We start from the raw sequence: 27,880 nt of genomic DNA on the forward strand, positions 1-27,880 counted from the left end.
TTGTTCATTTTTCAGATTGTTTATACACTGCCTGATTCAATAGTCTGTTTGAATCCATAAAACCCATGGCTAGGGTTCAGCACAGATCTGAAGAGGCTCACGGTTCACATAACATCCTTGAGTTAATTACACCTTATATATTACATAAACCATGAACGAACACAAGGGAACAACTGGCACTCACCAGCTTTCTGCATAATTAACCATTTCTCTAAAGCACAAAAAGTCCATAAACTTTGAGCAGATAGTTAGGGGGGAATCACAAGACAGGAGTGAGCATTGTGAACCCAAAGTCAGTAGTAAAAAATAATAATAATAGTTGTATGTATATATATATAAATAAATAAAAAAACAAGGTCATTAAATTCCTTCACCATTCCCTGGCATTTTAAAAAGTTTTATTTAATTTTGGAGCATGTCTACATCTGTCAAAAGGAATGGCAAACATTTTAAAGCACTCAGTAAGGCAGACATTTCAACACAGGTGCTCAGAAACATTTTCTAACCAGCTAAGCAATTTCCAAAATGCAAAGTCACTTGTTAAAGACAAGCTTTTACAGCTATTTTTATTACTGAACTACCAAAACAAATCAAGTCTGTGCTTAAAAACAAAACTACGGTTTGTTTGTTTTTTACATTGAAATTAAATGTGGATATTGATTAATTGGAATCTATTCAACTAACATCTAACTAACATCTAATCTAACTAACATCTGTGATTTTACACAGTATTTAAACATTTATTTTACAACTCTTGGGAGTTTTTCAGAGTGACAACCCCAAATTTAAATAGGCAGTCTAGGGATCTGTGAAAATGTGGCTAATCAGTAACCAAACAAGGCAAGAAAAGGTCAGGTTTCAACCTCCTACCATTAAAAGTTTGTTTGTGTGGAGCTGCTAAATTCAACCTTGAGGTCAAGACTCTGACGTCAGATGAGAAAATGCTGCAGAAGTACTGTGTTTCACTTCTTTTGTCTGTTCTCTAACACTGCATGAGGGAATTCAATCATTACTGAGCTTAATGCAAACACTATCAGTTACAGGATATTGCTCTTGAATACAAATTTGACATTAAAACCCAGTTACTTCTATCACAGCCTTTTCAAGAGCTCAACATTAGCATACTATGAAAAGCCCTGAATGCATAATTCCCACACACTGGTCTGGAACAACATTTTCTCAAGGAAAATATTTTATAATGACCTCTTTTACAAAGGTTCAGCATTCCTATTGACATTTGAAATCTTGATCTAGCCAAGAGGAGTAGGACACCAGCCACAGACGTGCTCTGTACTATTGAGTCAATAAGGCCGCCTTTACACTACAGGTCTTGATGCCCAATTCTGATTTGCTGACTATAATCAGATTTGTTTGATGACCAGCTTACATCTTTTAAAAGTGACCCATATCCGATATCCATGTGCTTTTTTCCTGCTTAGACATTCGTAGGTCATATCCAATCTGTGCCACATGGGAGGGAAAACCGGAATTGGGTGACCTGGAAAATGTAATGTAAATATGGCCTAAGTCACACTAGACCAAAAAATACAGTAATGATGTTTTGGTCACACTTTAGTTTAGGGTGCAAATCTCACTATTAACTATTAACTATGACTTTTGCCTCAATAAACTCCTAATTTACTGGTTATTATTAGTTAGTAAGATAGTTCTTGTTGTGGTTAAGTTTAGTGGTAGGATTAAGGGATGTAGAATATGGCCATGCAGAATAAGGCATTAATATGTACTTTATAAGTATAAACATCCAATATCCTTGTAATATGCATTCTAATAAGCAACTATTTAATAGTGAGAATTTGACCCTAAACTAAAGTGTTACCGATGTTAATATTCACAATTACTTCAAAATAAATTACTAATCAGTTGGTTGACTAGTCAACTAATTGCCTTTAAGGCAGCCCTGAATAATTAGGCTCACTGTAAAAAAAAAAAACTATTACAATCAACTTGTTAACTGACAACTTCTATCCTTTTGTTCATCTAATGAGCAACAGGCTTTTAAAATAATTCAACAATTCTTGTCAAGGCAACTAAAGATTGTTTAACATTTCAAAATGCAAGATAAACCTTGTTCTTTTACCTTTGTTTGATTTTCAAAGCCCACTACATATGAGAATGATTTGCCTCTTAATACTAAAGGAAAACATATTACCCTAATATCCAACAGTTGCAATGAGATGCACACACAGCTCAACACAATCTCAAACACTGTTATCAACTAAATGTTAATTCAGTAAAAATATGAACTCTGAACCATATAACAGCGAATTGACTTTACCTGAAGATATTAAAGATTGTCAATAATAAACTATAAATATAAAATAATCAAATATTTGCTTAGTCTCAATATTTCCGACAAGTATTTCAAATGAGATTGTGAATTATTATTATTATTATAACATTTTCTCTCCAAACTTTTCTGTAGAGACCATAGCAGTCTGGTCATAGTGTGACCAGAGACCAGTTCGAAATCCAATGTGCTTCCAGCTAGAGCACAGCATACTGTCAACAGGCTAATTAAATCACCACTACAAAAATAAAAACTAAGCAAAAAAAACAGTTCTAATACAATCTAATACTTAGCAAGGACAGCTAGTCGACCATTTTGACCCCATCCCTACTATACAGGCAGCTCACTAGAATGAACCAATGTTGTACAAAAAAAAAAAACCCTTGACAAAACGTTGACGTCCTTTTGAAAAGGCACACTCCAGAACATCACTGTTCTGCGAACTTCAACCCTGCTGTGACTGCCTCAATCAGATAAACAGTGTTCTCATCCAAAACACAGGGCTTTCAAAAGCCGGATGAGACACTCTCCGCACACAGATGTGATAAGATGTTCTCTGGAGATTCACTCACCAGTAACAGTGCGACCTTCTTCATACTGCGATTCCCCATGGCAGCTCAGAGAGACTTCGCTCAGTCACAGAAACAAACGGTGTAAGGATTTGCGGGTCGCCTTCTGTCAGTGCGATGACAAGCGTGTCTACATCATGAGGATGAGGAGGGTCTGTTCGCTCTTGCATTCCCTCCCCTCGCTCTTCTCTATCTCCGCTCATTTGCATTTGCTCTTTGCTCAAAAACAGACCCAATCTCTCTATTTTGATTCAAGCTGACTAATAAAATCCACAACGTTTGAATGAAACTGCTTGTGTATACAACATGGCTTGCCAAAACACACACACACACACACACACACACACACACACACACACACTACTGGAGTGAATGTTTATGGCCTTGGATGTTTACATTTGATGATCAACCACTGCGGCCAAAAAAACTGGGCCAGACGTCTCAGATCCAGACACATGCATCATTAATTATGGTGATTGCAGAATGACAACCATTGGCTGGACAGTCAGTCTCTATGTCTGCGACGTTCTTTTTGACCAGACTGGATTCATAGGTTACTTGCGTCTGACCCAATAAACATCAAAACACGTCTCCATACAGATGTTGAATTTTACATTATGTTCAAACTTTAAGCATATAGGAACAACCAGTCTAGTCAAAGAGTCAAAAACACTTTCCATTGGAGGTCAACGACAAGTAATAACAGACAGCTTGCTGCATAATACAAGCCTGCTGTTTAAAACCTCAGAACTTTTTCAACAGAACACTATAAAGTAGCCAATCTGACCCAGATGATATCTGGAATACCATGAGGGTGAGTACATGGCAAGATTTTAATTTTTAACAATCATTTCTTTAACTCTGGGTTTCCCAAAAGGGGGTTCGGGAACCCCTGAGGGTTCACAAGGGAATTGCAGGGGGTTAGTAAGTTAATGTCAATGCATTAAATAATTAAAGGGTTAGTTCACCCAAAAATGAAAATTCTGTCACTAATTACTCACCCTCATGTCGTTCGACACCTGCAAGACCATGCGTCGTGGAGGCACACACGGAAGACAATAACAAGTTGGATAAAGGTGTTATTTTGATTTTTTTTTTTGCGCACAAAAACTATTGTCGTCGCATCGTAAAATTATTGTAGAGTCACTGTGGTGAGATGGACTTTGTAACAACGTTTTAAGTGCCTTTTATGGGTCTTGGGAGTGTAAATGTACTGAATGCCAATGGAGGCCTATCTGAAGCCTTTCTCAGCCATCAGCTTTCAACAAAAATATCTTCATTTGTGTTCCGAATATGAACGGAGGTCTTACGGGTGTCGAACGACATGAGGGTGAGTAATTAATGACAGAATTTTCATTTTTGGGTGAACTATCACTTTAAATCATTAAAAATTAAACAAATGGCCTAAATATTAAAATCTAAAAAATCTAAATAAAACTTATTTACAAAATAATACATGTTTTTGAAGTAAACATGCAAATATGGCATTCAATTATTGAAATATATACTTCAAATCTCAGGGGGTACTTCAAGTAAATTATTTTGGTCAAAGGGGTTCGGCTGACAAAAAAGTTTTAAAGCCACTGCTTTGTGAGGGAACTGCAGGGGGTTGAGAGAGTTGACGAAAAGCGAATTATTTTAAAATATTAAAATTATATTAAAATTAAAATAAATAAAAAGGGCTGCACAAGTAACCTGAATAAAATTGAAATATCACAATATGGTTTAGTGTAATAACCAAAATGCGATTTAGTCTAATGAGCTGTTCATTTACACGCAAGCAGCTCATGATCCGGTGTTCTCAGTGTTTCCTAGCGGCTCGGTTTACAGTAAACGCTGCTCCACACAAACACGCATGTTCTTTGCATGTCGCTTATAACTTGCATTTGGGAATGCAATGTACACCGGGTTCACCGCGCATTTAAACTTGTCAACAAATTACAGACTTACAATGTCTTCCCTCAGTTTTCCACCAAAATAAAAGCTAAATAAAAATAAAAACCTTTTGAAAATTACCAAAATTATTCTTATATTCAAATCTCATCATTTTATAATTAGTTAAATATATATATATATATATTTTTAAAAGCAATAAAGAATGTTTTATAAAAAATAAAAAAAAATTGCCAGGATGTTTTAGCAGCTACAAGTGATGTTTTGTTATGAGATTAAATGTTTATATTGCGATTTGAACTGATACGACAAAATCATAATATCATTTTTGGACTAAATTGTGCTGCCTTGTACTGTAGATAAATAATTTTAAAATAAAATAAAACACTTAAAGATTAAATATTGTATTTGTTTACTTGCATGTCAATGTGACCATTAACTGACATCAGAAAACCATGAATATAGGAATGTCTTGAAATATTAACTTAAAATCTCATGGTTTTTTTTATGTTACAGGTGTTCGGCTGGGGGAAAAAAGGGAAATCACCCAAGTAATCCAAGAATGTGAGAACAAAAATAGCAATTTACTTTTCAAATGAAAACCATCAAGCTAATCCAGATGCGCCTGAGCACATTCAATACAAGATAATATTTTGACATATCGCAAACCAGCCTTTTGTTTTAAAGCATATCCCTTTATTTAGTCAGGGATGTGATGTTCGGGTTATGAATGTCAGTTCACACGTCATAAAATCAATTCTCCCAACAAGATGATTGTTTATCTGCTGTAAAGCCAAAAGCGACCAGTAGAGGGAAACAAACACCATGATTGCAGAAGCCCTGACTCAAGAACATTATCATCTGCCCGCATTAGATACATCTCACTACATTCAACTTAATCAGAAAAATATTTGAACTTGTAATAACCAATTGGAAAAGTGAACTTCGGTCGCTTACCTTTTTCTTGAAGACCGAGGGTGAGCTTTGGTGCAGTCGTCCAGAGGACTGGTCCGTGTTATCATTAGGGTCCGACATACTGGTCCTGAGAGAGGGAGAGTGGAGGCCATCCTCTCCTTCCTCCTCCTCGTCAGCCTCCTCCTCCTCTTCCCTCCCACTCTCTTCTGAATGCTCAAATTCAAACTCATCGCTGTCCTGGTCCATGTCCTCCTCGTCGCCATGGTCCTCTTCCTCCGGCCGGTCGTCGTCTTCCTCTGAACGAAGTCCTGCCCCGACCTGTCCATCCCTTCCGCCATTATTATTCTCCTCTTCCTCGTTCTCATCGTCGTCCTCGCGATGCCGTCTTCGCCGCCGCCGCTGCTCCCACATCCACTGGGCGCCCTTCTCTGCTCCGTTCACCTCACTCCTCCGTCCTTCCTCCACTGGTTCGCCTCCGGAAGGCCATGGCTCCTCCTCTCCTTCCCTCGGCCGCTCTCGTCTGCCCTCTTCCTCCTCGGCCGGTTCTCTTCTCTGTTGTTGCGCCTCCTGCTCCTGCTCCTCCAGCACCTGGTTGACGTGCTCCGCCTGGGGCTGAGGTGTGCGGCCGGAGGTGCTGTTACCTGCCCCCGGCCTCTGCTGCTGGGCCGCCCTGCTGCCGCTGCCCCCCGACAGCAGATCCTGGTTCATTTCCAAAAGCCAGCTTGCTACCTCCTGCACCTTCGCTAGGCTGTCTGAGGAGGACAAGGACTTGGCATTCTGAAAGAGAGATGGAGACAAAACATTTTTTTAAATCACCATGAAATCAACATAAAAAGGCTAAATAAGGCATGTGTTTGGGCTGGTTATACAAAAAAAGAAACGCCATTCTCCGGTTTGCATCCAGAGCGTGCTGAAAGTAGTTAACTCATTCTTTTATTCATGCCTGTGAAATAAAACAATAGATATTTGCATCCATGCAATATGAGGAACCCTCAAACAATGGGCACCTCTCCTGCTTGGCAGCTGATCATTTACTAGGCTTGGTTTGGCCTGGAAACCACGGCAACAGTATCACTTCAACACATGCAAACAAACATTCAGTTTCATTCAGTCATTCAAGTTTCTGTTTTTACTGTTCCATTTCAATTCTACTGTCTTCATTAAAAAAAACTTAATTTTTTAGTTAATGCCAAAATATAATCGACTAATGTTAAAACATGCATGTTTGCATAAATGTATTGTACAATAATACACAAACGAACTACCATTCAAAAGATATATATTTTTTAAATATACTAATACTTTTATTTTTATTTGCTTTTATACTGCTGTTCTATTCAGTTTCAACTTGCATTTTAAAGAAATGTTTCTTGAGCACCAAATCAGAATGATTTCTAAAGGATCATGCGACTGGACTGAAGACTGGGGTAATGGCAGCTATCACATGAATAAATTGCATTTTAAAAAATATCAGAACAGAAAACAAATTATCATCTTAAATTGCAATAATACTTCACAATATTATTGTTTTTTTTTTACTGTATTTTTCATCAAATCATTTTGGCAGCCTTGGTGAGCCTTTTCTCAAAAACAAAAATAAAAATTGTTTGACTCCAAACTGTATTTTATCTCAGTCAATTAGAACAGGATTTTATACACAGCTATGTGGAGGAAGACTACAAACCAATCACAATTCGCAATTGTCGAAACGGACAGTCTAGACAAAAAGTCTTGTTTAACACGGATTCATTAGTCAAGTAGAATTTAGATAATAGACACTACAATAGCTGATTCAACAGATCAAATACAATCACTGATGACAATAAAAAGCCAGCAGAGGGCATCACTGCCAAATAAGCGCAGTTCATGTACAAGGGTTTAAAATCCAGACTATACCACATGCCTGCAGCAGGACGTACACAATAATATCATGTTACAGTATGATGGCACACCAGTGTGAGTGAGTTTCTGGCTCATTGGCAGAGCTGTTATTTGCCCGGTACCATGTCTTCAGTCTTACATTTTTTGATGGTTTTAGGACTACTGAAATGTTAGCTGGGCAAGTAAAAAAAATTAAGAAAAATGACTATGAGAGTGTGTGTGTGTGTGTGTGGGGGGGGGGGGGGGGGGTGGGGGGGTCCTCATTAAACCTTGTGCAGAAAGAGAGGCCAGTAAAATGATAGATAACGGTATGAGTGAAAGCAGGGATGTGTTGTGTAATCAACCAGGAGTGTGAGAGGATGTGAGTTTGATAGAGACCTGATTAAGATAATGGAGCATGCACACAGATGGGCCGAGACAATAAGAGATGAGAGGCTGACTGACTGCATGATATTATTGTTTTCATAAAAATAAACAATATTAAAAAAGCATATAGGGTACCATGAAGAGGGTACCTTTGAACTAAAGGACATGATTAACACTAAATTCTCAGTGTTTATTTTTGTAACAAGTGGCCATGTTCTTGTTAATTCATTAATGTACATTACTATAAAATTGTCAATCTTATAAAGTAATGATAACTATAGAAGAATAATTCATATAATTATTTCGATAATTTTATGAGAATAGGGAAGTCCACTGTCCACCCCACAACTATAATGATAGCAACACAGACATGGCATTGTTAGAATCACTTTCAGAATGTTTTATTCCAGCTGATGAATGACATAGCCAGCCAATTAGAATCCACCCGAGCGGCAGATGACATAACTGCACCGTGCGCTTATAATAAACAGAACGTTATCTGTTGATGTGGATGCAAATATAGTTATAGTTATCGTTATCTTTCTAGTTACCATTGTTAGTGCCAACAAGCCTTTATAGTATTTATTGCCCTTACAAGTCTGTTGGCAAATTATGAGAAATTCAATAATTCTCACTGTACATTTTTGGTTCACTACAAAGATCCAACTCAAACAAACAAAACAAAAAGATTAAATCTTTCAGGAATCCAAATCCCAGATGGTCTAGTTACAGCATCTACCAGCAGGGGCTAACAGAACCATTCTAACCTGCTAAACCTTGTCCCTGTTCTTTAACGCAAGCATCCATTACTGCTATATCCTTCATCCATCGGATCTATGCATTTACTTCTCTCAGAGGTCTGAATTTAGGTCTAATCACAGCATATATATGAAGGCAGAGGGATCTCAGGGCAATTTAAAATGGTTTAAAGCATCTGATTAGATGAGCTTTTGATTACCGAATCCTTTCCTTTATAACCGAGAAGTTCAGAGCACAATCAGCACAGATCTAATTGGAAAATAATTATGTGGCAATGAACTTCAAATAGACATTTCAATTTCCCTTCCCACAGAGGCTGAACAAGGTGAGCTCTATAAGAAAACCCATCCATCCTTTGGGGATCAAACTGAAACCTGGTTAGTTTATCAACATGCTAAAAAGCAATTACTTAGCAAAGTGTTAGATGCATGCCAGTCCAAGCACAAAGCGCCTGGTAAAATGGGCTGTTCTGTGTCTTGAAGGTGCTGGGCTTCCTGTTAGTATTCATGTCCTGCATGCTGGTCTATTCGTGCAACTGCATTAGACACAGAACACAATTAGTGCTGTTAGACTGCACAACTGAACCAGTGTGTGATCAAGTGACACTACTGCAATCTAACTGGCAACACACACACGATTACATTAAGCCTCATTTGCATTGAAGGCGAGACTGTTAAAGTGTATGAAAACTGCCGTAACAACAGTAATTTGGTTTAATACGCTTCGCACAGAATGCAGCTCCCGTCTCCTCTTGCCGTAAGTTCCTGCATTTTTGAAGATGAATAAGTCTATATTCTGTCATCAGTAGTAAAGTAGGATGCTGAAGACCACCAAAGGTCCGGGTATATTTTGTTTTCCGCGTTCCGCTCCATCTTGCACACAGTTGGGCGCACAAGCCTTTCAAAGTATGCTCCCTCGGCCGTGAGTGTGAAAGAAGTGTTCAGCACATGCGCACTATCTAGTGGAGTTTGTTTTCAAGTGCTCAAGTCACTCGCAAATTACGTCATGTGGACAGGGCACAGACAGCCGGAGTATACTTTAGAAAAACTAGACACATGTTTAAAGACATCCAAGTAATAAAGCATTATTAGATATTCCAAGGTCAATGACAGGATCTTCATTTTGTTCTGTTTTGGTTTTTTTTGTTCAGGTGGACAAAATCTAATGTATTTACTTATTTATACTGAAAATGTTATTTATATTTAGAATGACTTTAATACACTGAATTCAAATAAATTGATATATATGAGGGTGTGGAGGAAATTAAGAAAAAAAATTATATAGAAATTAGAGAAAAGGAATATTTTTTCCCCCCAGCTAATGAATAATCAAAACATCCAATCAGAAACCACATGAACTTGAGCATCGTGAGCAAGCAGCAGACAACAAAATAAAGAAAAAGTATTATAGTTTAGCATAGTATTTCTTAGGGAATTAATGAGTATGTACACTCATGTATTCATGTAAGACAATGTGTTATACTTTTATATGATTACATCACATGACATTTTGAAAACAGTATAAAAGTTTTTTTTTTTTTTTAAACCACATGAAACCAACATAAAATATAAAGAGTTCATTTCTACGAACTTGCTTCATGTTTTTTTTTTTTTGTTTTTTTTTTACTTGATTTTTAAAAGCGCTTTTATTTTTTTACTGTTGACACTCATTTGTCATTGACCCTCAAATCACTTGGGAAAATATCCGAATGATTCAGGCTTGGTATTTTCACCACCGCAAAATAACCCAAAGTGCTTGGTTTGAACTCAGTGGTAAGTGTAATCCAAGGGAACTAGAGAAGGACTTGAAACAAACAAGTCTAACAAATTCATCAAATTCTTGCATCAAAAGCATTTACATGACTGATGAATCCAGCGCGGTTTATGCGATGACACAGGGAAAACTCCAGAAGGCTTATAAGTATTGCTTTCCAGACATGCACTCTGATGTGGAAAAATGGAAGCATTGCCTTAAAGAGAAGCATTTGGCTTGGCTCCCGCCCGGGGAATGCAGCCAGCCTGGCGTAGGCGAGCAGTCTGATAAGGGAGTGAGGTGCATCATTTCTTTAGTTATTACCACTGTATACACTTCAGCAGCAGGTCATTTATCTACATCTAAAGGGGCTGAGTGGAAGGTGATGCCAAAATGGGTTTTGGCACATCCTCTCAGAGAGAACGTTTTCAAAGGAGGTGAAAGGGAGGAGGAGAGAGTAGCGGTATTATTGGTTTTACAATGTCATTTCCTACAAATCTGCCCGACTGTCATCTCCTCTTGGACACCTCAGTTACAGGAAACATTATGAATGAACAGGAAAACAGAGGGTTATTTTTTATTAACCTCAAAAGTACCTGGATGGCTCTTTATGATAAGAACCAAGCCAAATAAAAGGAAAAACCCATCACCATCAGAAATTACTCATTCACTCAAAACTGCACCAATTCCCCTTGTGCCGTTAGCAGCAGAATAATTGGCAAAAGCCCATTTGAAAGATACACAAGAACAAAAGATGAACAGAAATGTGGGTAAATATCTGCACCCTGTGCTGTTAAACAGATGTCCTGCTGAAAACCCTTATTAGAAGCATCAGTTGGTACTTCTAAAGGTTGTAGTTTAGCTACAGGAACAATGGGGGATTGGTTTGTTCGAGAAAAATGGTTTGAGAGAATAAAACCGTTTTTGTGACCTTGAGTGGCCAAGCAGAACAGGCTGAAAAGACTATCCATCGACAAGCAATGAATAGCTGAACTGCTTGAGCGTCATACTGGAAAAGACTCAATATATTTCCATATATAGAAACCTTACACATTGGCATTAAAGAGATTTGTGCTCTGTGCTACTGTAATATGTTTATTAAGGAAGGAAGAGACTAAATGAAGTAGGAAGTAAGGAATAGTGATAGACTGAAATATGATGTCAATTAACTGTATAATATTTAGGTGATGAGGTGATGTGCGCTTAGTCGATTAAGGCTTTCCCTGCATCTGAATACGCAAACTTCCCTACTATAAAAACAGTCGAAAAAACATTCTGTGAAATGTCCAAAATCATAGTACTCATTAGGGCTGCACAATATATCGAAATGTACATATCGCGATATGCATATCACAAGGGTACGCAATATCTGAATGATTTTAAAAGGCTACTTCAACATTGTGAAAAGAGTACGTTTTAGGTCGACGCATAGCAGAGAATAGACTGGGCACACAACTGTTACTTATGTGACTTGCTTGACGTTAAAAAGAGTTATTAAACTCAGAAACTTGCAAGAAACAACTTGCAGTCTCGCGCTGTCTGACACACACACCGAAACGTGCGCACAAGCCGTTCTTTTTTCCATGTCTTGTTACACACTCAAACTGTCAAATACACAAACAGTTATGTCAAAATGGCTGTTCTGATGACTATTCATGCAAACACAATCGGTTATGCTTTAGGTGAACGATATCAGTTGGGGAAAGAAATAGATTTAAGCAATATCGTATCGCATATCGCATTATTTAACAAGCAGATCGCATATCGCAATTTTTTTCAATATCGCTCACAGCCCTAGTACTCATAAAACAACAGCCAAAAATACATGGATGACCAACTACTTCTGCCGAGACTGTGAATCATGAAACCAAATGGACACTTTATTTTTCCCCATGAGAAGATTCCCACTGGAGAAGATTTGTGATTGGCACAAAAGCAACGCAATGGATGCTGTAAGTCACATGAACGTGACAAAATGACATGTAGTACATCTGGATTGTAATCATACTACACACACACGTTCGCTTCTCAGCAAATGTACCTAGTATGCACTTTCGGATTCATTTACTCTCTCCTTCATCAGATTTGAATTCCTTAGAGTGTTTTTTTTAGCCAGTGATTGAATGTAAAATGCTTTCATTTGTGCAAGTTTGTTTACATCTCTATTTCAATCAATGAAACTTGTGTATTATATAATCAGCATTATATTGGCCATCAGCCATCCTATGTATGGCAGGAAGTAGGAAAGAAGAAAGGAAGGAGAGGAAGCACAATGTTCTTTATTAAAAGAACATATTTTAGATTTCTTTTGGTTCATTAAATACCAGCTGTCATCAATAGTATTTAACCGGCTTAAGCTGCTATTCCAGATGTCACCTTAATGCAACTGAAAGGTGCCACATCTCATAACATTTACTTTATTAGAACATCAAAAGATTTTACGATCCAAAAATCTCATAAGGCTAATACCCGAGACCTTTCCACACAAACAAAAATGTTATTCTTTTGTCCATGTCCACCACCTCGACTCCAGGCATCATAGAATGGAGAGGTAAAATCAGCTAAAGGACAGAGACACACAGGTGTAAACAGCTCTACTGTGGTAGAATGACTCACGGCCCTGAGGGGAAAGCAGTCCTCATTCATATAAAGAGGACAAGGTCACTGCAAAAAGAGCTACTGGCTGGAAAATTGGCTAGATGGAGCAGTGATGTGGTGAGTTTAGTGACAATTGATTCCACATATTCAACTGCTCAGTGGATGTAAATGTGCCATATAGGGCTGCCCCCCAAAACTCGACAAAACGTTAGTCGACGAGAAGAGGCTTAGTCAACCAAATTATAATTAGTCAGTTGGTCATATCATAACCTGGAGCTGAACATGCTCAAAGTGGACTTTGGACAGTGGATTTTAGGAGAAACACCCTAGCACTTCCCCCACTCACTATGATGGCCAGCACTGTGTCAGCAGTGGAGTCATTCAGGCTCCTGGACACTACCATCTCTAAGGACCTGAAGTGGGACAATCATATAAGCCGTGTTTCCAATGTTGGGCCAAATGCAGGCGTGCTAGTGCGTGCCAGGGCAAGTTGCGTTTCCACTGTCACTTCCGGAGCTTGATCGGGTCTCTCCTCGGGGCCAATGGCCAGGGTTTTTGCCCGTATAAGGCAGAAATATTTTATGCAAATTCAAAAGACTACACATGCTAACCATTACTATAGTAAACATGGTAAATACGAACGCTTGAAGAAATCAGACAAATCATATAGGCTATCGCAATTGTGTATTTCTTTTATCTGTCAGTACGTCTCGTCTCTTTGTAATTGTACATGTGTCCTCTTTCTTCTGTGAAATAAAATGCCACTATTTCTGTGGGACTAATGTGCAATCTTGACAATGTATCAATATTGACAATGTGCCACTTATTATTGTAAAACTGTGGTAAAACAACGATGCATGGAGTTTTAATCTTTAAGTAAACGGTTTTTAGTGAAGCGCTGCGGAGCTTCTGGCCCGACGGATGGAAAAGCAGCGTGGTTTTGGGTTCGGTGCTACAGATCCGAGGCTATTAGCCCAGTCTGGCCGGTTGAAAGCCGTGGCTCGGACTTTTTTGACATTGTGAAAAAGGTTCAGCAGAGGTCGTACTTCCTTCACCAGCTGAGGAAGTTCAACCTGCCACAGGAGCGGTTGACACTGTTCTACAGTTCCATTGAGTCTGTCCGAAGCACTTCAATAACTGTCTGGTTTGGATCAGCAACCAAATTAGTCATCAGGAGATTACAACCGAGAAGTCCAGACTTCTGAGAGGATTATTGATGCTCCCTTGCCCCCCCTCCAGGACCTGTAATCTTCCAGGGTGAGAAAGAGGACAGGTAAAATCTTATTTGAACTGTTGCGGTCCAGACGATGCCTCAGATCACTAGGCACAAGAACATTCTAGGCATAGGAACAGTTTCTTCCCACAAGATATTTCCTTCTTGAACAGTTACATGCCTTCCAAGTGCAATGCGCCACTTTTTGTGAAATATCCTTGTAAAATTAATTTAGTCCCATTAATTCATATTATTATTCACAATACTTTTTAAAATATGTTCATTACCTGCAAATGTTTATTCTGACTAAACCTATCTGTGTCTCTATACTTTTTTATATTTGTTATTCTTAAATGTTATCATGTGTCTCATTATATTTATATGTGTGCACTACAAGCTTCAGGTAAATTCATTGTCTATGCAAGCACACTTGGCAATAAAGCCAAAACATTTCTAATTCTGATAAATGTGCAACATTGTGAGATGTTTACCAGTCACTTGAAAAATCTTTAGTCTGGGGGCAGCCCTAGTAGCAGAGCTGTAAAAATTATATTTACCATGTAAAATGCAATGCCTAAATCCACTTGTATAATATAAAACTACTGATTTTAACTTTTAGGAAGTTTTAAAAAACATATATATTATTTGCTTATACGTCTCAACCAAACTTCAATATTGTTCCAACCCTTATGTTTTCAAAGGCCTTACTCTTCTTACTGTCTATGTAATTTTAGTTGTCCCAAAAGCACAGTCAGTTTTCACAGTCAGCAGAAAAACCTCTCAGACACACAAAGAAAGTGTCATTAACTGTGTAGGACGCCATTCACAGCAACAAAGGAATTCAGTGCAATAAATTTGTTTGTGTCCCACAGGCAATGTGTGCAGATCATGTTCACCTGTCTGTCGGGCTCAGACTGCTATTAAAAATGAGCTGACAGCCCATGCGAATTTTAATCTGTAAATCATGAAGAGAAAGCAACAAGCTTCTCAAGATTTCAGTTACTTCAAAAATAAATGTTCAAGAAAAAATGTAAATGAGGCAAAGACAAATATGGCTTTGCAGGATCATGATGTTTACACAGTACACAAGGCAAAGGAGGACAAAACTTTTTTTGTAATTTGTACAAATTTGTTTGTAATAGGATTTTGTTTTTAAACCAATAATGTTTCAGTACATGAATTGGCAAAGGGAACAAACTTTTTTGTAATTTTTACAAATTTGTTTGTAATTGGATTTTGTTTTTAAACCAATAATGTTTAAGTACATGAATTGGCATAAGAACAAATGTATCATTTTCTATCTAAAAATCAATGTAATGGTGGCAGATGCAGCTTTTATCCAAGCAAAAAGGTCGTCAAAAAATGCTCTCTCAGATCTGGTTTACTTAAATGAGCAGATTGATCCATTAAAATGGTTCCCTGAAATGCTTTTGGTTAATTTAAACCTGAAAGCAAGCTAAAGTGTTGCTGAATAGTTGTAGTGAAAATCTCAAACAGACATACTCAATCCAAATCGATTTCTCTTGTTTTAACCATGATAGTTTGTGGCCCAAGGGACGGTAGGGTCATCAATCAGTTACATAAAAGCTCCACATTGTCAGGTGACCATCAATGTTGCCGTCCAATTAAAGGGAGTGAAAAGATATGCTATTAGACATATATCATAACATCTTGTTTTACTTTTTTACTTTTTTTTTTTTCCACAACCAATATTTTTGGAGAAGGCACATCCTACCATGACTCCTTCCAAAATTCCACTGGTAATGAGCATATTGCAGATAAAAACGTGTAGCCTGGATGCCAGCCGAACTTAGCCCCACCCACAACATTTTTACTCGGGCAGTTCGGTCTGGACTTGATCCATAGAGAAGTAATTATGCCCGAACAGAAACTGTTCGGACCAATGAAATTGTCAGGGCGGGCTTTAGACGATGATGGACAGATGATCAACAGTAACGTAATCATCTACGTCATCAAAGGCGCTTGGGTTGAGTTTGTTCTAATCCTAAACGGAGAACTTGTTCATATATGCATTCACCTTTACTATTTCTCTCAGAAATGATGATTGTGTTGGTAAGTACTCTGTGTATCCTTAAATTCTTTTTTACAACACCGGCAAAGATCGTTTACACTCATCTTTTTCTTCTAACGTTAGGCTACTTATTCCAGCGTGCGTGCAGCAGGGTTGCCAAGTTTTTACAACAAAACCCGCCCAATTGCTAACGTTCCTCAAAACAAGCCAAAAACAAGCCCAATAGCTTTCCAGGGGGGGTTCTCCGGGAAAAAAAGGCATTAGGGGGGTAAAATATGTGTTATGTTGGCAGGGCTGGCAGCTACAAATCGCATTCCTGGGTCTGTATATCACATAATTGGGGTCGCTTCAACTCGCGGACTTGGCAACACAGTGCAGTTGAGTTCTGTTGACATTTGACAACTAACGTTATGCGTCGCTCCGTTGCTCTGATTGGTTGTAGGTCTATCCAATTGAGGTCTTTCCTGGTTCGGTTGAAACACGCCCCATAATCACAGCCCAACGGAGCAGCATCAGACTCATATTCTGACTAGAATTGAGTATGACGACGTCAGGCTAAAAAACTTGAGAGATTTGAAGCAATCCCTGAAGTGCTCCTGTCTCCAAATCAATTCACTGTTCAGCTACGACATGCACTCGAATGCAATGAACAATTCCGACTGGCCCATACAACCTATGAGCAGTCAACACAAATATTTACAACTGCACTGCACTTTAAAAAAGCAAGCAAGTTGAACCTACTCAGAAAACGAATAAATAATAATTAATCATATGTGTTTAAAACATTAATATTACCTAAGGATCTGAAACCATCCCAGACAGCCTTGAGTGTTCAGCAGAGTGCAACATCACGATTTGTCTCACCTACATATAGCTTGTACATTGACTAAAGCATTACTTTTCACATTTTTGCACAGGCAAAAAATGGACAGTGGTATTGACTAAAAGCTTGCACCAGTCACTTAGCCAAAGAGCCCGTGTCTAGAGCCAGGCCTTTTTTGTATTTAAGTACTTAAGCAATATGTGCCCAGCCAGCAACCATATGCTGTTGTGGATGCGTCTGTATGGCTTTGGCAGACCATAGCACCAAGCTCTGATATCCCGGAACAAAAGACACAGATGTGCAGTTGAAGTACTGCAAAGGGTTAGTCTATGCTGGCTCTGTCAGGATTGAAACGCAAGCCTTAGTACCATTGATAATCCAGAGTACCTCTCCAACAGAACAGGCAGACAGCCAAGCAGACAGAAATCTGTTTCACAGAACATGCTGGCGTTGGATCAACTTTATAGCTAAGGATTTTCATAGAACTATTCTACTTTGCATTTACTGATACAGGAAATAAATGAGACCTAGATGGAGAGAACAAACCAGTGGGAATCATGTGGTCACAAATGGAGCACCAGACTATGAGCATCACAATTCATTAAATATCCCATGAAATCAAACGTTTGTGGCTTTTATCTCATGTTAGCAATCAAGCCATCTAAATGTTAGTGTACTTCAAAAAGATTAGAATTCACTTTTAGCAGATTTCAAATTTACAGCCTCTCTCTTCTGGGAAAACCAACCAAAAATATGCATGACTCATCCTGCACTAGACAGATTTTCATCCAATTAAACAGCATTTAACTCTTATGCGATCGAAGAACGGGGATGAGTCAATACTTTTGGTCCATTTCCCAGAATAAAAAGAGACTAAAACTACATAAGTGAAATTTGTCAATGTTTAGGAGTGCACAAGGATACATATGGCTTTAAGAAAATCCTTTAGACTCTTATTATTCCACATGTCCAAAAGAAAAACTTGGATAAAATTTGAAACTCAAATGTGAAATGTGTTAAATCTATGTTTAAAGAACGGATTTACATTCTTGATTAATAGAAAATTTGAAAGGATAGTTCACCTAATCATGTAAGACTTTTGTTCATTTTCAAAACACAATCCAAGTCTTCTGAGGAGACACGATGGTTTTATATTATGAACAGATTTGTTGTAGGCTTTTATACACAGAAACTTTGATCAACGCATAACCATGGTAAATGGAAGCTCAAACGTGCACGCTTTATTTACAAGTACCAATGAGGTTTGTTCTCTGCTTACCATATTTGATGTGGTCTGAAGTATGTACGCTAATTAATACAGAGCCAGAACTCTTAAGTTTCATTAAAAATATCTTCATCTCGTGTTTCAAAGATAAACAAAAGTTGGTTTAGGTTAGGTTTGAATTAACATGAGGGTGAGTAAATTATGAAAATTTTATTTTTTGAGTCAACTAACCCTATAAGTACTTCCAGGTGGTGTGTGGCATGTATAAAAATCCCTCTCCCTAAGGCAACAAATTTAAAACTGACTGCAACCATCCATCAACTGATTAGAAGTATCTTGAAGGGCGACAGCCATTATAAGGAAGGCAATGCCACAGAATAGAATCTTGCTTCAAAAAAAAAAAAGAGGGCAGAGAGCTGCTTGTTTTATTTGTTGTTTGTTGATTTTGAAATATAAAACGTATGAAATGTTTTCAGTGTGTGCACCCGTTCTTTTTGAACACTTTCATCTCATTTGAACAAAATCGTGATAATATTGATAATCGTGATAATTTGGGTCACTATAATCGTGATATGAAATTTTCATACCATTCATCCCTAGTAAGAAAGTCCTGGTAATATAAGGTAACTACATGGGTTAAGGTTAAGGGTTGGTACCTAGGTATTACCCAGTTATTGTAAATACATAGTATGTACTTAGGGAACAGGACTGTAAAATAAAGTGCTACCGACTTTCCTAGTCGATATTCATTTAAGCCATTAGTGGATTAGTTGAAAAATAAACCATAATAATGAGCACTTAAAATATAAATTTAGCACTCCAGCACACACAAAGCTCTCTTTAAAAATATAGCAGAAAACACTACAACAATATGGACAATTAGGCTATACCTGACTCACAGTCACTCTTTTTTCCCCTCCAGTCTCAGTCTTCTCATATTATGAGAAATGGACACGAGTTTGTCCATGTTGTCAGGAAGAGGTGAGCTCCATGTCTTGCTTACAATGAAGCCAGCCTTTGAGAAGATGTGCTCTGATGGCATGGAGGTGGAAGTTAAGTTAAACTTGTAAGTGTGGTACAAATTTAGCTCCCAAACTCAACAGAAGTACTTAGATATATGCGCCTAATATTAGCGCACATTTCTAGCTTTTCAAAAAATGTTATACTGTTGTCTGAGGTCAACTAATGACGTTCGCGTGGCTTTTACATTCAAAAACATCATAATGAATAAGTAAGTGAGTAAAACCATTTTCTACCCTGGTTTTGAGCCTCTCTCATGGAACGCTCAGTTTTTATGGGTGCGCCGCACTGAATACTTGGAAGTAAATGCCCACAGCTATGATTGGATAAGCTTTGCATATTATAATGAGCTCCATCTCCCCCGTGAGTACACATGAGAACAAGAACAATGTTTGTGGGACAAGTGGATTTCTGAAGGGGCAAGTGAAAGAGAATTTTACCAGACAGATTAAAACGTCAATAACAAAAAACTAGGGAATCAACAAAATGTAAGAATGATTCTGCATTAATTTAGCGTAAGTGGCGATCGATAGTGGATAATAGCCTAATAAACTGACGGTAACAATGTTGCGCTGTTGACGCTCGCGCAGCCTCTCGAGGAGAAATTAACATTTTACTAAATGATTCAGCGCTTTTTTAACGAATCGTTTGTATCAAAGATTCAATGACCTATTCATAAACGACTACCTCATTCTTGAATGAATCAGCCGTTTGAAGGAATCGACTCAATGACTCACTCATTAAGATGGTCACCTGCTGCCACCTACTGGTGGTTTACTTTCATGTTTAAACATTCTTTCCAACTTTTCTTATTTGTATATTCAAAAATATTTAAAACAATCTCATAAAAAATTTTAATGCAGTAATTTTTCAGTGTAAATTATTTTATTTGATTGGTAACAGCCCTACAGTGTCTTATTATTCTAATTTAATTTATAGATAAGCTAAAAGCATAGCCTATATTTGATAAGATTATGGGAAAAAAAATGTTCTTAATAAAAGGTACAAATATCAAAGATATGCAAATTTAAATATGTCAAAGCTGATTGAACACTGTTGAGAATATTTCTTCAGAATAAATTATATTTACAACACACACAAAAATCCGGACAAGCACGTGAACAGGCTTAATGTACAGGAGGGAAAAAAAAGTGGATGGTAAAAAGTCACTGTGGGTGGATTTTTAAATCAAAAAAGTTAATTTCAGGCCCTGATTATAAGTAAATAATACACAAACAATTAAAGGCTGTATGCTGTTTAAAAGTAAACATTGTTTATAAGTGAAAAATAATCAACCATTTAAGCATAATTATTATTAGTAGTAGAGATGTATTATTATTACATAGAGCCGGCGCTAAATCTACTGTAGGCTACAACAGTAGCCCAATATATTCTGTCAATTTAAATGTTTTTAAACCAAACTTTTATTTTGACGGGTTGCCGTGAAGACGGGTTGCCGTTGCCCTTAAGTGTCTGTGTTCATGATATGACAGTTTTCTCAAATGAAACGGTAAATTCTCATGAAGTGACAGTTTTTGCGTTTGGCTAGTCATCCATAATTCCAATTCCGATCCCTGGCCGATCAATCAGTGCATCTCTAAAAGAAAGGAATGTTGTTTTACTATTTAAGATTCACCAACCTGCCGACAAGCTTACGTTTTGGTAGCCCGTCTGGAAAACACATAGCCCCGGGACGTTGGGCTTTGCGAGCCTTGGCCCATACATGTTCTAGTCTGATCACGAAACGCAGCACAATGAACAAACAATACCTTAAATAAAGGATTATTCAGCCTGTGACAGCATGCTAAGTTATGTTCAGTTAGACACATACACATAATTAATAGATATCAAATGATCTGTAACAACGCAATTCTAGTAAGTGTTAATAATAATTCTCGTATAAGTATGTTGCTTCATTCATTCATGTTCTCATCATGTCTGAAAATCCAGTCTCTTGTTTACAAACAAATCCGTGGTGAAATGAAGGAACAAACGTGCAATGTCTTACCCACGTGAGCTGGATCTTCATTAAAAATAAAGTTCAACCATGCATTCATAATATTAGAATCCGAAGGAAGCTTTTGCACCGACTGCGTTCTTTCACAACCAGGCACAGTGCAATATATAGCTATCTTCGGCATGTTTATTGCTCGGTAGCGCGATCCGTTTAGCTCTACAAAGGCCCATGTTCTTTATATTACAGTTCTTGCACGAGTCAGTGGGCAGGGCTACAGAATCAGGTGTACTTCTGTTGAGGTGGTGTTTCACCACACTCTGACGTCACAGGTTGGCACATTCTGAGATTGAGCGTTTGTTGGGCCTGGTGTCAATAAAATTTTTTCTGTGACTAACAAGGACGTTTTCAGCTCAGAAACTTACAGGATATTCTTATATCACGACAAACTTTTATATTTATCAAAGGCTGAATGAAAAGTTTATTTCTCTTCATGATCCCTTTAACAATCACTGAGTGACATAAATTCCTGTGGAGTTTTTTTTAGTGACTATCCGACTGGTTAGAGCTGCACAATTTCTTTTGTGTAAAATGGAGATCGCGATTCTCCCACGAGTCTGAAGAAAAGAAGATAAAGAAAAAAAGAAAAAAATACATGAAAACTAGAGGTTCTGACAAAATGGTCATTGCTTTAGTCTATTTAAAAGATTCATTTGAACGAATTAATAAATAATTTGAATGGAGTCAATGTCTCATTCATCAAGACTTGTTTCGTTATTGGTTGAATCAGCGTTTGTGAATTATGATTCAACGACCAACTCTTTTTAAACACTCACTTGCTGGCACCTCCTGGCGTAACGATAGGCAAAACAATACATACAATGTCAAAATACTTTCAAAAGATTATTTATCCCAGTACACATTTATCCCGTTATTTAAATGTTTGTAACACAAATAACGACAATGTGTGGTTAAAAAGCTGTGAAGCTGCTTCATACTGTAGCCTTCATTTATGGCAGCTGCTCTCTCTGGATCAATGCCAGCGCAACGCAGATTTGAATGTTGCAGTGTGTGACGATTGTACTTTCAAAAGGTTAGCCAAAGTCCCTAAAGTCTTTGGTTTAAACCAGGCATTCTCAACCCTGGTCCTTGAATGCCACTGTCCTGCAGAGTTTAGCTCCAACCCTAATCAAGGACACCTGAACAAGCTAATTAAGCTCTTCAGGATTACTAGAAAGCTACAGGCAGGTGAGTTTGATCAAGGTTGGAGCTAAACTCAGCAAGACAGTGGCCCTCGAGGACCAGGGTTGAGAACCCCTGGTTTAAACAATTTCACACCACCAGCGGAGCGTGAGCAGCACGAGAGCTGACCCTCTCATTCATTAACATGGACAGCGGCAAAACGCGCGTTGTTCACGCTCCGCTAACGCTTGCGATGTAAAACGGGCATAAAAAGACATAGCCGAATCGTGCTCATTTAGGAATAAGATCTCGTGGGTGTTTGAACCAATATTGCGATCTTTTAACGATTAATCGTGTAAAATTTAGTTAACTATTAGGGGGCAGCCTTTATTGGTATATTGTTGGGCGAGAAAAACAAACTAGTCTAATTTATAGTCTATGTGCAAGACAAAAACCATGCAAACCCAGTCAAAAAAAGTGACCGTAAAAAGCTCATCTAATTTAGCTATCAAATTAGCCTAATGTCAAAATGACAACTCACAAGGCTGAGTCTGAATAAAACTTCCTGCCAGCTAAGCAATTAGTTTTATCATGTCGTCCTGTGTTAATGTGTGATATTAAAGAGGATTCTAATCTCTAGTAATTATACTTTTGCAGCAGTCATAGGGAGCAATAGCAGAGTCTAGGACGCATTCAGCCTGGTAATTCTATAAATACAAGACTAATGTCTCCTTTGTGCCCTTGAGTCTACGTTTCATCGAGGAAGGTATTAATCAATACCAGAGCCATGAAAGGATTCGGTCTAGTTTGAAAAGAGGTAACCCAATCCTTCAAGACGAGGCTTACCCAGGATGAGGGAGAAACGTCTCACTCAGAGAGAGAAAACCACTACCTGCCTACATAGCAATCAGAAAGCCACAGAGAGGAAGACAAATGGCGTGAAAGCAAATCATCCTTTTTCAGCTTTCCAATCAGCGTTTTTTTAGAACACTCCTTTTTCTGGAGTTTTTATCATTACAAGGAAGAACAGGTGACTAAATGTGCTGTATGGTGCCAATGCTTAAAATCTGCAAGCACTTCACTTTAAAAAAGTTTATTTCTCTAATAATAAATTTTGGATCAATTGTCTTTACCTGAAAAATTAAATGATTGTGCCTATTGTGGAGGAGAGACCAAATAACTGACAAAATAAGTTAATCTTGTAATATACCATTTCCCATACTCTCAACACAGCAGATTATATAAAAGGCAAGTCAAAAAATAATTTAAAAAAAGCTTTTTCCCTTCATAGCATTTTATCTAATGTTTTAAATAAACATTGAATAAATAAATGAATACATATTTTCCCATGATGCATCAGATCGATGATGTGCAAAGTGAATGTCTCAGAGCCAGAGCTTTTTGAAATCCAGGGCCTTTAAATACTGTCAGTACTGCTCAACAATCAGAGCAGGCCATATTGACTATAGGCCACATGAGGGTCCATGAACTCATATGCCACTTTTCTATTGCGAAAAACTCTCTTCAAAAGCAGGGAGCGAAAAATCAGCTGCAGACAGCCTTTAACAGATGTCCATTAAGAATACATGTCTGTTCAAAGACAGCTCTATGGTTGTCAAGGTAGCAGGACAGCCATTAAATCACCTAGTTCCATTACAAAATCAATTACTGCAGTGCACTTGCATGGTCTCCCCAGTCCCTCTAATGGCAAAATAACAATGGAGACACTACTGCAAGGTCAGTCCTGCTGTGCTGATCCAGACAAACTGAAATCTTCATCAAGAGACTGCTAACAGATCCTTTCTCAGAGAACAACTATGTGACAACTAGTTGAAAATGCAAAAAAAGATGGACCAACTGACCATTATTTATAAAACTTAGTCTGGGTTGACTAATGAAAATAAGGCTGGAAATATTAAACATATGGTCTGTTCGGGCAGTGGAATGAAAGGTTGTCTGATTGTTCAAGGTCACCTTAAATTCTCTCAACCCTTTGTGTCCACTAGAAAGTTTTTGGAATTTTCTCATTTCCATTACTTGAACTATCGACACCAAGGTAAAAAAAAAAACAGTACAACCCATTAAACAAACAAGTACATTTATCCTTCATCATAGCCTGGTGTTCATCAAAAATGGCATCTACTCCATTCATAACTTTTGCAACTAGTCTACAACAAGACACCAAGAATTCTTGCAGCATATTTCAAACATTTCCGCTACAGAACTACAAGTTTTGCTTTCAGTTGTAGGTTACCTTGTGCTGAGGTGGGCAGCCAGTAGCCAGGCGCTGCAGGTGCTCAGAAGTGTGGCTGCACGACAGCAGGTCTGAGCAACAAGTAGAGCGGCCCAGCCTCTTCATCAGTGATGAGATGATGCTGCAGCCACAACCGCACATTGACTTGCTCATCAGAAACCAAAAAAAAAAAGTTGAAAGAGAAGACTGATGACAAGTCCTGATGGAAGAGGTTCTCAGCAGTCAACGGCCTTCACTTTAAAGGAGCGTACTGTCAGCTTAGGTGACAGACTGGGAGCAGAGCTCGAGTCACAAGTGGTTGCGTCAAAAGAGCGATCTGCAGTTCCAGGAAGAAAACTGCCATGGAAAGTAAAGTTTCGCCAGAGCCAAAGAAGTCACAGGTCTACAGCCTCTCACCTGATTTCTAGAAAGAGTTCTTGGGACATCTGAACAGTCAAGAAGACTACCCTGTGAGAGTTCACCTTAGGACAATGTTGTTCATATCAAGTCTTCATCCCATCAGTCTTTAGTTGTTCAGTATGGGGGAAGATACCTGTGGAGCTCCTGCAAGTGCCGAAAGCTTGTCCATGCCTGTAACATAGAGCCTGAAGATGCGGTTGTTCCCGCAGGTGGGTGGTGATCCTCAGATGGCTTCGGAGCAGGTAGTCAGAGAGTACCGCTCTCAAACAGGCCAAGCTTACCCTCCCTATACTTCCCTCAGCTGCTTGTGATGAAGCTGCATCTCTTCCTTCTCTCTCCCACCCCCTCCCTCGTTCTGACACAGTCCGCTCTTCCTAGCATCTCGATGAACAGCAGCTCTGGAAGCCCCTCCCTCTGTCTCTCCTCCTCACGCTCATCTCGGCAGCCGGACTGCCTCCAGTTACAAACCAGCGTCTGATGCATCTGGATTTGTAGTGTGTTCAGAATAGCACAGCACCAGACTACTTTCTACAGTATGCAGAATTTGTACACAATGTAACATGATCTACTCCATTTGTAGTGCAGTATACCATCAAGCATACCCTTTGCAGAATATTATATTTAACAATGCAATGTCCTCAACTTCTCATTTTCAGTCTGATGAATGGACTGGAAGCAATATCAGATTGCATAACTTCTTTCATGACTCATTATTTGAGTGGACAGCCAACAATTATTAAAAGAAAAAAAACTGGATTACACTTAAAAGAGATACATTTATGTTTGTGTTTCAGGTTTAAATTCTATTTTGTTTTAAAACTGATTAAAGTATACAGTACATAAACTATGCAGTATGCAAGGTTTTCATTCCAAATATGGCCAGAGTTTTAATGCAGTTACAGCTACCCTTCTTATTGAGATTTGTTTCCTAACCAAATTGCCAGAAATGTCTTTACCTTGATCCTGAACAAAGTTTTCAATGTCTCAATCACCTACTATAGGTGGGGTTATGAAAGAGATGAATTATGAAAGAAATGACTGAAATTACAAATAACATTGCAGCAAAAGGTCAATTAAAGAGATCAACATCAACATTTTGCTAGAGGCATGATCGCTCAGTCAATTTAGGAAACTGGGGAAGAAATAACACCGATAAAGGTGCCGAGAGGCTGTGGGCAAAACGAAATGAAGGCAATTCTGCCTGAGCAAACCATTTTTAGCCCAAACGCATCATGACAGTCCGTCTCCATCCTAACCTTTTCTCTCAAAGTGTTGAGCTCCCTCACGTAATCTCACGCATCCAACCTGATTAGCGAACAGACTGGGCTCCCTTGGGCCTTGTGGGAGATATGCAAATTGCCTGACTCATCAGCAAATTATATGAAGGATGATAAAGAGATTCCACAGTAGGGATCACACCATTGGCTGATGGAACGGAGAGGGAAGATATTGCAAGGCACCGTGGTGTCTCAGAGGTGGGCAAAACATGAAGCTCCAGGCAACCAGCCAGAAAACTATAAATAGAAGCATAATCAGGACGAATCACATTTCATCATAACCAATATCAAAAAGGGCATGCGCCTTACAGGTATACGTGATGGGATCAAACGGTTAAGACCCTAAAGATTCAAACAGAGCCGGTCTTGGATTGTGAGAACGAACACAACAGCTTTATTTTGCAAAGTGACCCAACAGACTCATGAAGTCTGACTGCCACCTTGGACAAGTCTGTACTGGTTCTGTAGGGAAACGTGTTGAATCGAGATTCAATTTTTCAGTCGACACCAGCTGCTTCCATGATAAGATGTGGTCACAGCAAGAGACTGTCTTTCTGCTCAGTATTCAGGAAGTCAGGTGCAATCAACCAAGCGTGCAGAGGACATGGAGGTCCACGGCTCCACCAGCCTGGAAATGAACTGCAGTTATTGCATCAAGGTGCTAACAACTTCCAGTGAATTTTGCATTCAGGTGTGATTTTTTTTAGTAACTGAAAGCGTGGCGCTAATGGTTTGGGGCAAATTAGTTGTCACTTTATTGCACTGCACTTATGATTAGGCCTGCATTCTCTTTCTTGCAACCCGTTTCAACTTCTTTCTAACACCTGTTACAACCTTGCTTATTCCACCAAAATTGTGTTCTGAAGTGAAACTCCTCACTGACAGAAACATGGGGCTTCACTATAAGAAGTCTTGACATTGTGATTCATTACACTCAGTGTATTCTCGGTGGAATCTTTAGCCCTGTGCCAGAGTAAATGGACCAAATCAACAAAGCCCAGCAACATAGACAGAAACTCATTCATTCTCCCAACCATGACACAATCAGAGATAAAACAAAAAGAGAAAGAAAGTCTCAACAGTGGGGCTTCTTCTCGTCGGCATAATGATATCAAAGATGTGCAGCTTCCAGCACATTTTTTATAGGACAATGCAATAATCAAGCTGAAAAACCCTTACCTCACCTATGAAAACAGTTGTAGCATTTTAAAAGAGAAAGCAACATTTAAATGTGTTCTAAGGGTTCAATAAAAGTACAACTGTAACAACAGCATCTCTAACATGCTTTTGATTGCCACAGAAAATAATTTAGACTTCTAATGCACTTAAAATTGAAGTCAATGAGGAAAGTCATTCTGGGGGTTTAAAAGCCTAAATGTGGAACTTATATTTTTGTTAAAGCATTAACATTAATACTTCCAAACAAGTGTCTGTTATTTGAGCTGTTAAGATGTTTAAAT

Source organism: Gobio gobio (assembly GCF_949357685.1).
Source record: "Gobio gobio genome assembly, chromosome: 3".
In the NCBI taxonomy this organism is placed as follows: Eukaryota; Metazoa; Chordata; class Actinopteri; order Cypriniformes; family Gobionidae; genus Gobio; species Gobio gobio.